Source organism: Formica exsecta, unplaced genomic scaffold, assembly GCF_003651465.1.
Source record: "Formica exsecta isolate Colony F162 unplaced genomic scaffold, ASM365146v1 scaffold362, whole genome shotgun sequence".
Taxonomy (NCBI): domain Eukaryota; kingdom Metazoa; phylum Arthropoda; class Insecta; order Hymenoptera; family Formicidae; genus Formica; species Formica exsecta.
In genome coordinates, this window is record NW_021850867.1 from 610,933 (window position 1) to 625,292 (window position 14,360).

A 14,360-nucleotide genomic window follows, 5' to 3' on the forward strand; every position below is an offset into this window, starting at 1 on the left:
GCGCTCGCATCGTCTTTGATCAATCATGAAATTCATTGGCGATGAATCGCGTCGAATATCCAGCCCGCATCGATGATTGCGCCTCATACAGATGACGCGCGGAATTATCCGATCGACATGTGTTGGAGTGTCGTAAAGAGATTAAGGGTCTGGCATGCCAGGCAAGGGCATCTTGCATTATCGCGCCTCCTCGACCGCCAGGAAGCTTCATTTAGTCACGTTCACGCCGACAAAAAGAAGCAACGCGAGTGCGGAAGCGCCGCGGACATGCAAATGCATTCTCGCGCTGTACGTCGTATTTTATTGAGCGATCGATCGGAAATAAGAAAAAACATGTAGATATAACGTGTAGATAGGTAGTTAAACATCTACAAATTTTTCCACTTTGAAAACTTTTACACAGCAACACGGATATATGAGGAAAAATAAAATCAATATAAAACTTGTGTGAGAGAAAGAGAGACAGAATTAAGAATGGAGCTTAAAATATTAATCGTGTATTACTTAATATTTTCATATTATACGATTGTTCGCGATATCGATTTCGGGGAAAAGCATCGCAAAAACGCCATGCGCGCCGCTATATTTTCACTGAAAAAGTCCAAGTTCACCTCGCGTCAATAATTCCTGACTCGGTGGTGGTCGAGGACGGGGCCAAACATCTGTCGGCCTTCTCACGGTTCCTCTCTGCGCCGCTGGGAAATGAGAGGGCTGTTGCCTTTTCCACGGAATTATTGCAAACCATGTAAGAAGAAGACCTTGCTAGCGAACGCGAGGGCGAGAAGGGAATAGAATTCTTTTGAGAATAGAGTGCAAGGGCCGCGGCTGGTTCGTTGTTATCGTCGACGCGAACGGGTATAACGTTAAAGGACGTCCTCCAACTCGCTGACGCGAACGCGACTTTGAGATGCATCGCGGAATATATACACTCGTCTTTACATACCGAGTACAGTGTGTGCACGTGTACTATGTGAATGTAACATCCTTATATAAATGCGCGAGCCGAGCAGAAAGGAGTAACCGGATATTACTTCCACGCAAACTCCCCATCTTTCTCTTCTGCTCGTTTGTCAGGGAGAATGATTTTTGTTTCTAAAGGCCCCCTCGACTTTTCCGCACTCAACTTGGCTCCGTTCCAACGGGCTTTCCCTCATCGGCGGCCCTCCTCCGGGAAAACGCTGCGAAGAGGGTATACCAGGATAAGGTACACGCCGAGAAAAAAGGATATCATCGAATAGAGAGCTGGCGGTTTATGGCCGATCGATGCTTGCTTTCTTTAGCTTGTTTTAAACGTGCGTTCGAATGAATTGAATGTTGATAGCACGCATATGGTTCGATATTTTAACATTAACATTTCTAATTTATGCTGAAATTCTTCCACATGTGTTCAATAACATCTCACAGAAATGTTGCTACTTTTCTGTAAATATCGAAAACATTTTTTGTCTCATTTTTTTTAATAAAAAGATTTAATTAAGCTTTATTAAGAAATTTCTATTTCTATTTTTTTTTTTACGCGAGTATTTATTGAGTTTATCATAAATTTTGAGACACTGAAACAAATTTCAGAGAATTTCGAGAAAATAGAAAAATTATTGGCGTGTTGATTGTAATGTGTATACGGCTCGCTTAAACTCGATTTAAAATAGCATTTATTACGGTTACGTACAATCGCTGTGCTATATAAACTCTCGGATATCTTTTACGTCGATTTGTATTGTAGAATAAAGCTGTTCGAAAATGTATATGGTAGTGGTGGTACGATCGATATCGCAGTTTTACGTGCATTTGTAGCGTGATACTGTGTGACATTTTGTGCAATGGACACCGGAGGGCAACCGAAAATGCGGGTTTGCATACAGGTGGCGCCTATGCATGAATTAATATGACATAACGAAACGATAGCGACATAGAAATTGAAACAAAGGACTCGCGAAACATCCCTGATAATAGACTATCAAAAAGGGATTTCAAATTTCCGCACGCCAGCTTGATTCACTTTCGAGACGATCTGTTGCATCGTAATACGTGCTCGCGAAGTACCATATCGTTGAAACTGGCATAACTTGTACTTTGAGAATGAATTTGAATATAATACAGATATAATTATTGCGTATCCATTTCATCAAAATTGTTGCAAAATATCGTTTATGTATTATCCTAAAAATAAATAAAAATTAAATAATTAATATATTTTCTCTCTTTCTTTCTCTTTCGGTTGTATATAAACGCGAATAAGTAATATCAAATTATTAATTTATTTCGAATTAATTTACTTCTATGATTTTAATTATTTAGACACACGCGAGTAATATTCGGGAACTTTGAATTATTATAATTATCGAGTGTATGTGTTACATGTATGTCTGTATACACAAGTGTGAATGCCTGATGCCTGTTATCAATAAATACTGATTTATTTACTAATAAACACTGATTTATTTTACTGCACGAACACGCGCGATGCGCATGACGTCATTGCTAACCATAATTGTTTCGCAAGCTCGCGCGGGCAAAATAACGAGAATATCGAGAGTCTCGTTTCCACTGGTAGCTTAATCAAATGCATATTTATGCATAGCGCTCGGACGCGTTGCAGTGGATCAATGCACGTCGGTCGATGCTTTATGAGCGATATTTTCATTGGCTTATCCGCTCGTATTTCGGTATTAAGCGTGACGCAACACATCGGCGTATTCGTAATTCCAGTCGGCAAGTCATTCACAGCGAGCCGCTTGCCTGAGGCTGGGATTTGAAAATCGAACGCGAAATTAATCGCGCAACTTCATCCCGCTCCCTCCCTTCTACCTCGAGATTATGATCACATGTATTCTTCGTGCCGCGGTATACGTAAACGCGGTCATTATTCATGCACGCGGATTCGCATTTGAATAAGGTGAATGGAGTTAACGCTCGTTGTCCCTCAACTTTCGCCGCTGCAGATCCTCGCTGGCCGCGAGACTGATTATTCATTAATACACGATCGTTTCTGCATTCTCGATATTCAAGCTCTGCGATTATTTGACCCACGGAATTCTATAGATCGACGAAAGGGAGAGTCTTTCTTTTAATAAAAATGCGATTTCAAGAAAGATTATTATATTATATTTATTTTTCACAAATGTTCAACTATCTTTTTTAATACTCGATATTCCAACTACGACATAACTAAGCTTTAAGTTAGTTTCTTCAGACAGAATAGAATCGGATGTCTTAGCTATTCGAACCTCCCACGAACCGCATTTATCTTATCGCAGACCTCGCGGTGATGGCTGCCGCGACTCTAAATCGCCTCAGGATTGTTCGTCGACGAGGAAATATGAGTTCGGCGACGAGTAAGTGGTATTCGCCACCGTTTCGCGCGCCGGGAGATTCATTCCGATCATCGGCGATAATTGCGTTCCATTCGATCGTGCCGCCGTGATTGTTCTATGAATATCAACGCGGCATTAAGTGCAGATATTTGTCGCTCGTTGCGGCAACCAGAGAAAGAGAGAAAGAAGGACAGAGAGAGAGAGAGAGAGAGAGAGAGAGAGAGAGAAATGTACAAAGCGACAGAGAGAAAGTGGTAGAGAATCGCTATTGATTGTCGACGAGAGGCTACCTGATAATCGTAACGCGACTGTCTGACGTTAATTGCTGACTTCCTCGAGAGCGCCCTCGGCTCGCGAAAAGCGGCTCGTTTGCTATCGCCTACGTAGCAGCGAACGACGTGTATCCGCCTCGACGCATTTATCATCCGACCAGACTAAATTGCCGGTCATTTTTCAGTGCGCTTTTACGCCCGTCGCGAGAGCTATATCGCCAAGAAAACGGCCGACCCGTCCGACGTCATTTACGAGCTGATTATTGACAGACGTAACTGGCTCTTGGGTAAATTATTTGCAGAAAAAGAAAGAAAAAAGAAAGTTTTTGAAGCTATACACATATTACATATATGGCGAGAATGTTTTCTTTCTTTCTTTCTTTCATAAAAAAATCATGCGGTTTGATTAGTAAAAATAACATAATTCGATAAAATAAATCTGATTTTAAAAATAAAAGAGCAAAAATATTCTAATTTTGTCTTCTTTTTAAAAAATCGTACTTGTAATTTTTTCTACTACTGTCTATTATTAATTATATAGAAAAAAAATATGGCAATTCTGCATATTGATATGACGGAATAATCATGATAAGTTTATTTTCTTATAAACGAAAATTATGCAATAGCAATAAGCGAAATTACACAACGGTGAAGTTTATTTAAAAAATATTCGTTTTTTAATTTTTTAGTACTTCGTCATGTGTAATAACGGAAAACGAACATCAAATCAAATAACTTCTACGATATAAAAATTGCAATTGATAAAGGAAGGTATTCATATATTGAAAAGAATATCAATAAATTGTCCCAGTTAAAATGGATGTTTCTCGAATCTTTGTAAGAAATAAAAGTTGATTACAATCTCGCGAGAAAAAGCTCACTAATAATTGTGACAAAAAATTTGATCCGCCGGCATAACCCAAGAGATTAATCGCGTTAAGTGGCTAAGATGAGTAAGATGCACGGTTAAGGCTAATTCTGTGTACGGGATAAATAAACGTTACAAAATCATTACGTTGAAATGAATATCGTCTCTCTTGCATCAATATTCTCGGTATCGACGCGTAACACAGGATATTATTGTACCTTTCTCCTTACTGTCGTCATACAGAATTGTGTATGCAATTATATAGTTTCGCAAGTGCGAGGGCGTTTATTTACGTAACGTATAAGTATCGCGCGTGAGTTTGATTTAATTGTATCTAAAAGAGAAGCATTTTTTTTCGAAAAACAATGCTTGGTAATCTTTAACTTTATCAGACATAATTACAAAGCCTTATGTTGCATAAATCGTATATTTATCTTTACACTTTTATCTTTATAACTTGGAAGTAAATAATAGGATTTCTTGAATTTTTATTTTAACAGTTAGCTATTTAAAAAATTGAGCAATCTCTCTCAAAGTTTAGAAATAATTTAGAAATGGTTTAAACGAAATAAATTTTGTCTCATTGTGTATATACAATACAATAACTTTGATCTCATTTGGAAGATAATTTAATTCTCTACAACTTTTGTTTCGGTACTTTTTGTTAAAAGGCGCATACTTTCCCTGATATTTGTAAAAATGTAAAAAATAACCGTGATTTTAGAGGTTTTTGGGCGCTAACATTTGAAGGAAACATTTTTTGACCCATGGTTATAGGGAACTTTTTGTTCGGAATTAAATTATCTTTCAAATGAGATCAAATTGATGGTAGTTCGCTCCATAGGTTTTGAAATAAACAAGTTAATAACCAATTTCAAATGTACCGAAAAGTGTTTTTTCGGCTATTGGCGGTTATTCGAAAACCTATGGAACGAACTCAATATATATCTTTTTCGTACAATAATGTAGCACAGAGAAAGTCTGCTGTAAGTATCGCAGGATTGCTTTTATTCTCGGGGGAAACTTTTATAGAATAGAGCAGATATATTTTCTCCTTCGCGCTTTTTCCCCGCTATCTTTCTCGTTCTCTAATTGCACGTTGTCTCGATAGCGAAGCTTTCCGCCCTTTGATTAATTGCTTGATTGTCGGTAGTCGCGGATTCCGGCGGCGGGCGGGGCGGCCAGTTAATTGGTTCCGAGTCGTTCTACAATCTACAATGTTACACACACACACATACACACACACACACAACCACCAACGTTTCATTGTACACTCGAGCCAAAGAGAAAGATGACAGACGACAGCCGCGACAAGATTCATCGAGTTATGCCACAGCGCGAATTAAAGAGATCCTCGGCCAGAAGGCGCTCTGTAATTATTGCCATTCGATTAATCCTCGCGCCATCGCTTCTAATTGCGAGTCCAACGTAACAGAATGGGACACACGTGGCGCGATGTGAACGCGCTTAGATCCCGTCATCTAATCGTATCGCGGCTATTCTTACGTTGTCCGTTGCCAGGACCTCGCAGATCTGGGCGACGTGATTTAACTCACGGCTAATCGCAAGTTAAGTAGAATCAACAAGCGTAGTAATTTGCAATTTTTTCATAAATATATTATACACAAATATAACATGTAGAAGATATATGTGTGTGTGTAAAAGCTGTTCTTATTTTATGTGGAATAATTTGAAGAAAAAAAACATTACTATTATATACACATAAATACAAAAAAGGTGGGGACACGCATCTTGCATATATTACAAATGGATGAAAGATTTTAGTGTCCATATTTGTGAGGAGGACGCAATCGTAACAACGAAACACGATAGCGTTGAGAACAAAGCGGTGCTGAGAACCGAGTATAACTAGACGCTATCATTACTCTTCGGCTCGCTGCGTGAGCCTGACGAAACGCACATCCTGTGTATCTCACGCAATTACGTTATCGGCGATGTAACACCGTATCGCGGCGGGAATCGACGGTGGAGTAGAGAATTCGCGCATCCGATTCCGAGATTGTAACGAGAACAGACACCCGGGTATTCATTTGAGCCGACACACATTATGGCGAGGCGCGGATATAGATTTACCAAACCCTGTAAATGTACGCGTTCGTGCGAAGGGTCGTCTTCTATCGGAGTCGACCAAGTCATCGTCGCCGCATTCTCGACCGCATTCAATTGTTCGCCGCCACCGCGAATGGACACTTATAGGGCTCGGTAGTCAAAGCCCTATCGATCGTATCGTATCGATAGAACGAAGAGAACCCTCGCGGGAACCGCTGTAAAGTAACATGTATATATCACGAAATAGTATAGCACGAGTATAGGTGCTTCGGTTGATTTAGCCTGACGGCTTAGCAAGATCCGCACAAGCTATCTACTTGCCTTCGCTCTCTCTCTCTCTCTCTCTCTCTCTTTCTCTCTCTCTTTCTGTCTTTGCAACGAGTTATCGAGCGGAAGCACCAATCGATAGTTCGCCGATATATCGAGAACCCGATGTACTTTAGTCGGCGAGAAATTATACAGCTTGCGAGTCACCGGAAATTTCATCGTGACGGGCGCTAATATCGAGACGAAGATGATAAGAAAGCGAACATATTTTTTATCTTTTTATTTATTATTTTGTAAATTTTATTTTTGTTATATCCTGGCATTAATATTTATTAAATAACAAAAATCTTCCGCCAATTTATCGTGAAAACAGAGAGAAGATTCTCGTAAGAAGACAAGTCATCTCATTCGACCATCTCATTCGATTCGCGCGGAACGTATGCACGGATGCATCCTCAATGCACCTCGACGATCGGAGCTGCAGCACCGGTGGGTGCAGGTGGGCGCACATGCTACGATCCGTGTGTCGCGATAGCACACCATCGGGTCTTCGTTTCTATCTCTCGACAACTTAATTCCGGTACGAGCGAGCCCGTCTGGTCGATGCTGCCCGCATACGATCCTTCGGAACGGGAGAGAGACAAAGAAGGAAAAGTCAGAGAACGAGATAATAATGCAGAATGTCCCGGGAAGTTCGATGCTTGCAATTGCTAGGATTTTTTACTAAAGTTTCTCATTTCTTTTTATAATCACATGTTTTGCTATCAATATTTATTAATGCTACTACTGTTAAAGATTATATATATTTTCAGGAATATTTTCTTTTAGAATATATAAAACAAAATTTCTATTAAATTTTTTTATCGAATCAATAAAATATTTTGTTGTCAACGGCCGGAGATCAAACGTTTCGATTTTTCTAAGATACAATTTGTACCTTGCCACTTCGTTTAGCATCATAGCCATTCCATTTTATCGCGATATCTCGCACGACGAAGCACAGAGTTTTGAAAAATTCAAGACACAGCACAAAGTATAAAGACGTACGCGCACTTTCCGACTGGATGCACTCGCTCGTTTCTGTCGCGCGAGATGAAAAACTAGACGCGTCGTCGAAAGGATAAAGAAAGTGGCGACGTACCTACGTACGTACGTATGTACAAAAGGATATCGAGGGAGAGACGCTTCTTGTACTGCTCATAGATTAAAAATCGCGAACTTTTCACGTCGCATCACACGTTGTATGAAGTTATCCCCCGAAGTAAACTCCGCGAAAACTTTTGGGCTTCTCGCCCAGTTTCGCCGAACTACGTGCGTCGCAGTCCGAGCGAGACAAAGTTTGGATCGACTTGAAATTTTTACGGCAGTTTTACTACATTTGTTCGGTTTTCGCGCGCGAAGCCGCGCATATAAACGTAAAGGCGTACGTTTTCCGTTCATATTATGTCTAAGGCGACAAAAGTCTTAACTCTGTAACTTGCCTAGAATCATCTTATCGAAAGTAGTGTGTCGAGAATTTTATAATCGTCCGAGAAATGTTTATTTTTGCATTTCTTATTTTATTTCGAAAATATGCATATGTATATTTACTTATATTTCGGAGAAGTCTCAGATGTATATATCGTAGACTTTACTTTGCCGCGCGTATTCATGTACCTATATATGATCTTTTCTCGTGGACTATTGTTAAATTTCTACGAGAGTCGTTGAATGCTTGAAATTTCCACGACACCTCCATTAAATTCCCCGTATGCGGTATCAACATTCTATGCTTTCTTTCCTCAATTAATTTGTACGAGAGGAGAAAGAAAGAAGAAAAATACGAAACCCCGGGACACGGGATACGACAACTTATCCTTATCTCGTGTTAACCATGTGCTTAAAGCGTCTCGAGTTAATCGGCGACTGGCCGATCTGCTGTTCTGAAGCGGCGAGTTGCGTCCGTAAATAAAAAAACGAAGCCAGGGACGTATCCACTACACATGCAAAAATAAGTGGAGCAAATATATTCTTTCTATTTTTAGCATAGAAGAGAAATTTTCATATGTTATGAAATTATTATTTAAATATCGATGTAACTTTTTTAGAGTAAATATTTTTTTATATGCACATTTATTCTAAACGCTGTGTACTTCAAAATGTTGATATTATTTAAAAGTGTTTATCATAGAAATATTAAACAGTAAAAAATATTTAAAAAGTATGATATTAGTATAAATAAGTAAAGAATAGTGTGATAGAAAGAAAGAGAGAGAGAGAGACAGAGAGAGAAAGGGCCCAAAAATTCCAGCTACGCTGTTCTTAATGGCCGATACAAACGAGCAACGATATACGAGAGAAAAGACAACTCACAAGAATTCTTTGCCATTTCGATTCTCTTTATTTTCTCGAGAAGTGGATAAGGATTAAAAGAGATAAGGGAGGTAGACAAAAACAGAAACATTGTGTCGTTTGCCATAGAACGTGTACAAATTGCCAGGCGTATTTTAGTCGTCGACTCTGCATGTTCGTTGATAAAAATCGTGAATCGTATATATCACAAATTCTTTGTAAATTTAGCCTTTTTATAAAAAAAAACTTTGGCTTTTATAAAACGCCGGTCTTTACAAAGATTCGGTGCTTTAACATAAAGGCTTTACAAAAAGCCTGCTGCTCGACATATATAATATAATAATATATATTACAAAAGAGACTTTTTATGTATATGTATTGTTCCTAGTTACGAATATGCAGCACATAAATAAAACGTTAATGCGTAATCTTTTATTATAGTCGCGCCAAGCTTTAAATTTTTTGATGAGACATTATCGTAAAATTTCGAAAAGATATCAGTAAAATTAAACAATTTTATTACTTTTATCTCAACAACTAGAAATTGTAAAAGAGATAAGCTTATGATAGCTTTTCATGTCACATTAAACACACACACACAGATATATGTATGTATATATATGATGTATTTTATATCTTCTATTTTTTTATAAAAGATACTTCACTTTTATATATAATACCGTTCTATATTTATGCTTACCTTCAAAATATTTTTGAATGTTCGTAGAAACTTCTCTTGGAAGAGAAGAGTGAAAAACTTCTTTTCTCTATTTCCTTGTTTTTTTTTTTTTTTTTGTTCTTTATGTCTCCTTTTTCTATAATAAATTTAATAATGATGAATGGTTGATCTTTCTCTCTTTCTCTTTCTCTCCCTCTCTCACACACACATACACACACCCCAGTCAAACGAGCACCATCACACGCTTCAAAGAAGTATCGGATTTTCCATTTGTGTGTATCCTATTTCTCAATTACGATTTAATTGATCGACTAAATTGAGTTTACGTTTAAAATCGGCCAGATTTCAATTAATGCCTGTCTCTCAGTGTCCAAGTGATGATTCACACGCGATTATTCGAGCTTTGTCTGTCTGTCTATCTGTATCTATCTCTCTCTCTCTTTCTCTCTCTCTCTCTCTCTCTCTCTCTTTTTTCTCTCTTCTTTTTCCTGTCTCGATTCTCGTCTCTCGACAATTTTGATGTATTAATTTTAAACATAGGCCAATAATTAAAGGGCATAGTACAGGCTAAGTTAAATTTTATTATACGGAGAAACGAAAAGTCGCGATGACTCGATATAAGCAAACTGATGCAAATTGATGTGGAGAAAAAAGAGCAGATGTCGAGGTATATTGGCGAATAAAGCGCGTAAGTAGAACAACAGATTATCGCGATAATAGAATATCGTCATGACAATTTTTATAAAAATATTGAAAGATTATTCGAGATGTTTATTAGAAAAATTTTCTTGACAATACTCTCCCGCATTAATTATTTTTGCGATTCAATAACTTTATAATAGGAAGCTCAAAATTTTCTTGAAACTATTACGATTGCTAATATGCTTTTTACATGAGCAAGATTTAGAAGTAGATCTGGATCTAAATTTCTGCAGTTTATATTCAATTCTCTCATAATCGTCCAATCTGCGAACATGTGTACAAGCTCAAATACATGATCCGCAGACACGCTCAAGAGAACCATGAAATATCTTCTCTCCCTCCTTCTCGTAACCTAACTTTCGGTAACGAAACCGCAATGTGTTTCTGGCGTTTCCGTTCATGTGCTGTCTGTCTGTCAACAATCTCGGAAATTACGACCTAGATGCGGCGACACGAATAATGATAGCACCAACACTAATATGAGAAATATCTGATATTTGCGGTATACATATAAAAAGTTATTATTAATGCTTAAAAATACTTTATACAAGTGTACTATTTGATTATATTAATATTATTAATTTGATTCTTTCTCAACGAAATGCGTCTAAATATGTGAATAGCCTCTGAATTATAAGAAATAAAAAATATAAGGCTTTTGGAAATTAAATTTTAAAGGAGAGTCGACATAAAAATATAATAAATTGAATTTTGTTTACATCCAGCACGTTTCTATGATTAACGTTGCACTTTGCGATGGATGATTGGAATTGTTCTCGATATTTTCATGAAATGAATGTGTTCCGGTTGCCTTAAATCAAAGGCAAGATATTCCGCAAATAATTCAGCGTATCTAAACTCTGTCCACTGATCGAGGTTCAGTAATTCGTCGATCGTGATTTACATTTATGTGCGTATTTCGCCATCTTCCAATTCCCCCGTTAATGAACCTTTCTTTGTTTAATTTTTTTTCTGATAGCAATCGATGTCTACTTTATTCACCGTCATCGCGAGCAATGTCATTTAATCACTCCATACTTATTGCTTCATGCCGGACGGCAGTCGCATTTTCTTGTGTATTTATTAACACACGCAATAAAAAAACTCTTAAGGAGCTTAGTTTTTAAAAAGAGATTTTACTCAATAATATGCAGAACTATCTTTAAAATCAGAATAAAAATAATATTTCCAAATAACTTAATGCAAACAAATTAATCAAGTTTATAAAATCTTTCTTATATAACAAAAGCAACAATTGAAGATGCTTCCTATTTGAATGAATTAAATACATAATCTTATTATCTTACAAATAATAAATAATTTTTTTTATAAAATCAATCGCTTGATCCGGTTTTTCAACATTTCCCATCTTTGACATGCACCTACACGCGTACGCGGTGAGCGAGAGAGGGAGAGATTGCGGTCGATAGGGGCGAGAGCGGCCCATTGCATCGACGGTCGTGGCCGGCTGAATGCCAATTATCTGATCCCGCGCATTGGCCGCATGTACCTGTACGCTATTCGGATGCAGTACGTACGCAGGAGCAATATCCAGATGATTATCGTGTAGCCGGCGTGGCGTAATCTCCGGACCGGATCACGAAGAGCGTGCCATTATGCGCCCGTGGCAACGCGCCGCTTTGCGCGGCGAGCATCGATTTCGGGGAAGGATTTCTATCTCGCTCTTTCTCTCTCTTTTTTCTCTCTTCACTCTTCCTCTCTGTCTGCGTTTCTCGGCATATATCGGTTACACTTTATTAACACATGGGGAAGTTGGGTAGCAGCGAGATGCTTCGGTAACGCACGCTGCGCTCTTCGAGAGATCCGAACTTGTAATCGCGCTAATAATACACCGCCATGCGACAGGCCGATGTTCCCGAGATAATTGCGCAAACTGCTTTAATCTCAACAGGCATAGGATTTAATTTAAATTTAAAACGGATTGCAAACCCTTCTCTTTTTGCGCTTGAGTTTTATTATGCATTTCATCATTTATTGTATATTTAGATCTCTTATGATTTTACAGTTACTTAGCTCTACGTAGTTTTTCGTTGAAAAACGTCCGATGGGCACTTTTTTAAAAATACCATGAAATACATGATTATATGTATATAATTTTTTTTCGTTCTTATTATATATATTATACACATAGTCCTGTAATTGATGTTAACCGAAAAGATAATGATTTTCTATGTGAAAAAATAAGCAAAAGGCATAGAGTAAATTTCTTATTAATTTCTCAGTTTTCAAAACTGTATAATATTTTTTTCTCGAAGATCTCATATGTAAAAATTTTATTATATATTATGAACGTTATTTAAATTATTAAATTATTTTCATGAAAGTTTTCATAAAATATACAATTTATTATTATCATAAAAAAACTTTTTTATAATTTAAAATTTTTTAATAATTAGAGAAAATGAACATAAATTGAAATTTAAACTGAACTTAACGTTCTTTATCCTACTCTTTACATTCAGTAATTATTTAATCCGCTATAAATCCTATTAGACTAGAATTAAGTTAACTTAGATTCTCGAAAGAGCCTTACCAGCGAGAGTTTCACATAGAGAATGTAAGATTAAACCGAATCTCGTGAATAGTAGTAGAGTAGCGTAATGAAAGGGCATCGCGACGACGGCCTTTTGAGTGGTATCCTCTCTATTGTGTCAAAGTAGTCGCCGGTACTTTACTCAAGTTCGTCCACTCGTAAAGTAAAATAAAGCCCGAGAGAAGAGGGGGAGAGAGAATCGACGATGTAATCGCATTGCGATCACCTTCGTGATCATTTACAACTTGCCGTTAACGGGGACAAGATGAAACGGAATTGAGACGAAATCATGCGCCAGAGACACAAACACGCACAAAAGGAAAAAAGAAAGAGAGAGAGAGCGAGAGTGGCTCAAACAAAGAGCAAGTTGCTCGTAGCTTCTTCTCCGTTTCATCTACAATGTAGAAGGAGAGAGATCAATCTCCCTTTTGACCGAAACTTTTCACATAAAATACTACAACTTCTTCGAGAAGGGCCTTTAATTAAACGTTATCGTCCGCCAACCGAGAGGATCGAACGATTTACGAAGACGGGAGAAGTAAGGGATGAACGTTTAATTTACAGAAAGTTCACTTTGCGAATAGAAATTACGTAGTTGACTTTTGTTTAATTTCACATCGTTATATGCGAAATCTCATTACAAGTTCTTTGTATGTTCTTTGAGTTATTGAGAAAATTCTCGCTCTTAATATTGAATTCTCTAAATATACATATAAGGAAAATGTGCACAATTAATTTAACAATAGACTGCTTGAGAAAGATTCGTCGAAGTTAAAAAATTGGTATGCTGATCTATTCTACGTAACTATAGATAACTAAATTTCGTTGTATAATTTTATCTTCTTCTATATGCAATATGTAATATTTTTGGCTTTTTATTGCTAGAACCGAAATTTTATATAAAGAAATTTCTTTTTTAAGAATAACTATAGAGATATTCTCTCCCTGATTACACATTTGAGTAAAACTATTATGGGAGTTATAATACAATTTCGTTATATAGCTGAAATTACTTTGCTGGAATTTAATTATCCGAGTTATCCAAAGTATTCGGCGCGTTTATGTCGCAATTAAATGCCATAATACGACTAACCATTTGCCGTGTGTAGTTTCGAATAAGCCAGTGTGCAAAGTGTGACATCTAATTTCAGTAACCGTGGGAAATTTAATTAACCATGGCAGCTAAAATATTTCACGTAAGACAAATAAATATATAATATTAGATATAAAACGAAGTTAAATATATAAAAATAACATAATAACATAATAAATAATTTTTCTATAACTTTTATAAAAGAGTAAT

The 14,360-nt window shown here is 37.2% G+C and overlaps 1 protein-coding gene across 1 annotated transcript in view; it reads left to right on the plus strand.

Moving 5' to 3' along the window:
• LOC115238877 (CCR4-NOT transcription complex subunit 6-like) overlaps positions 1-14,360 on the plus strand; it is a 583,914-nt gene that overhangs the window by 430,095 nt on the left and 139,459 nt on the right. The gene's annotated exons all lie outside the window — the stretch shown is intronic.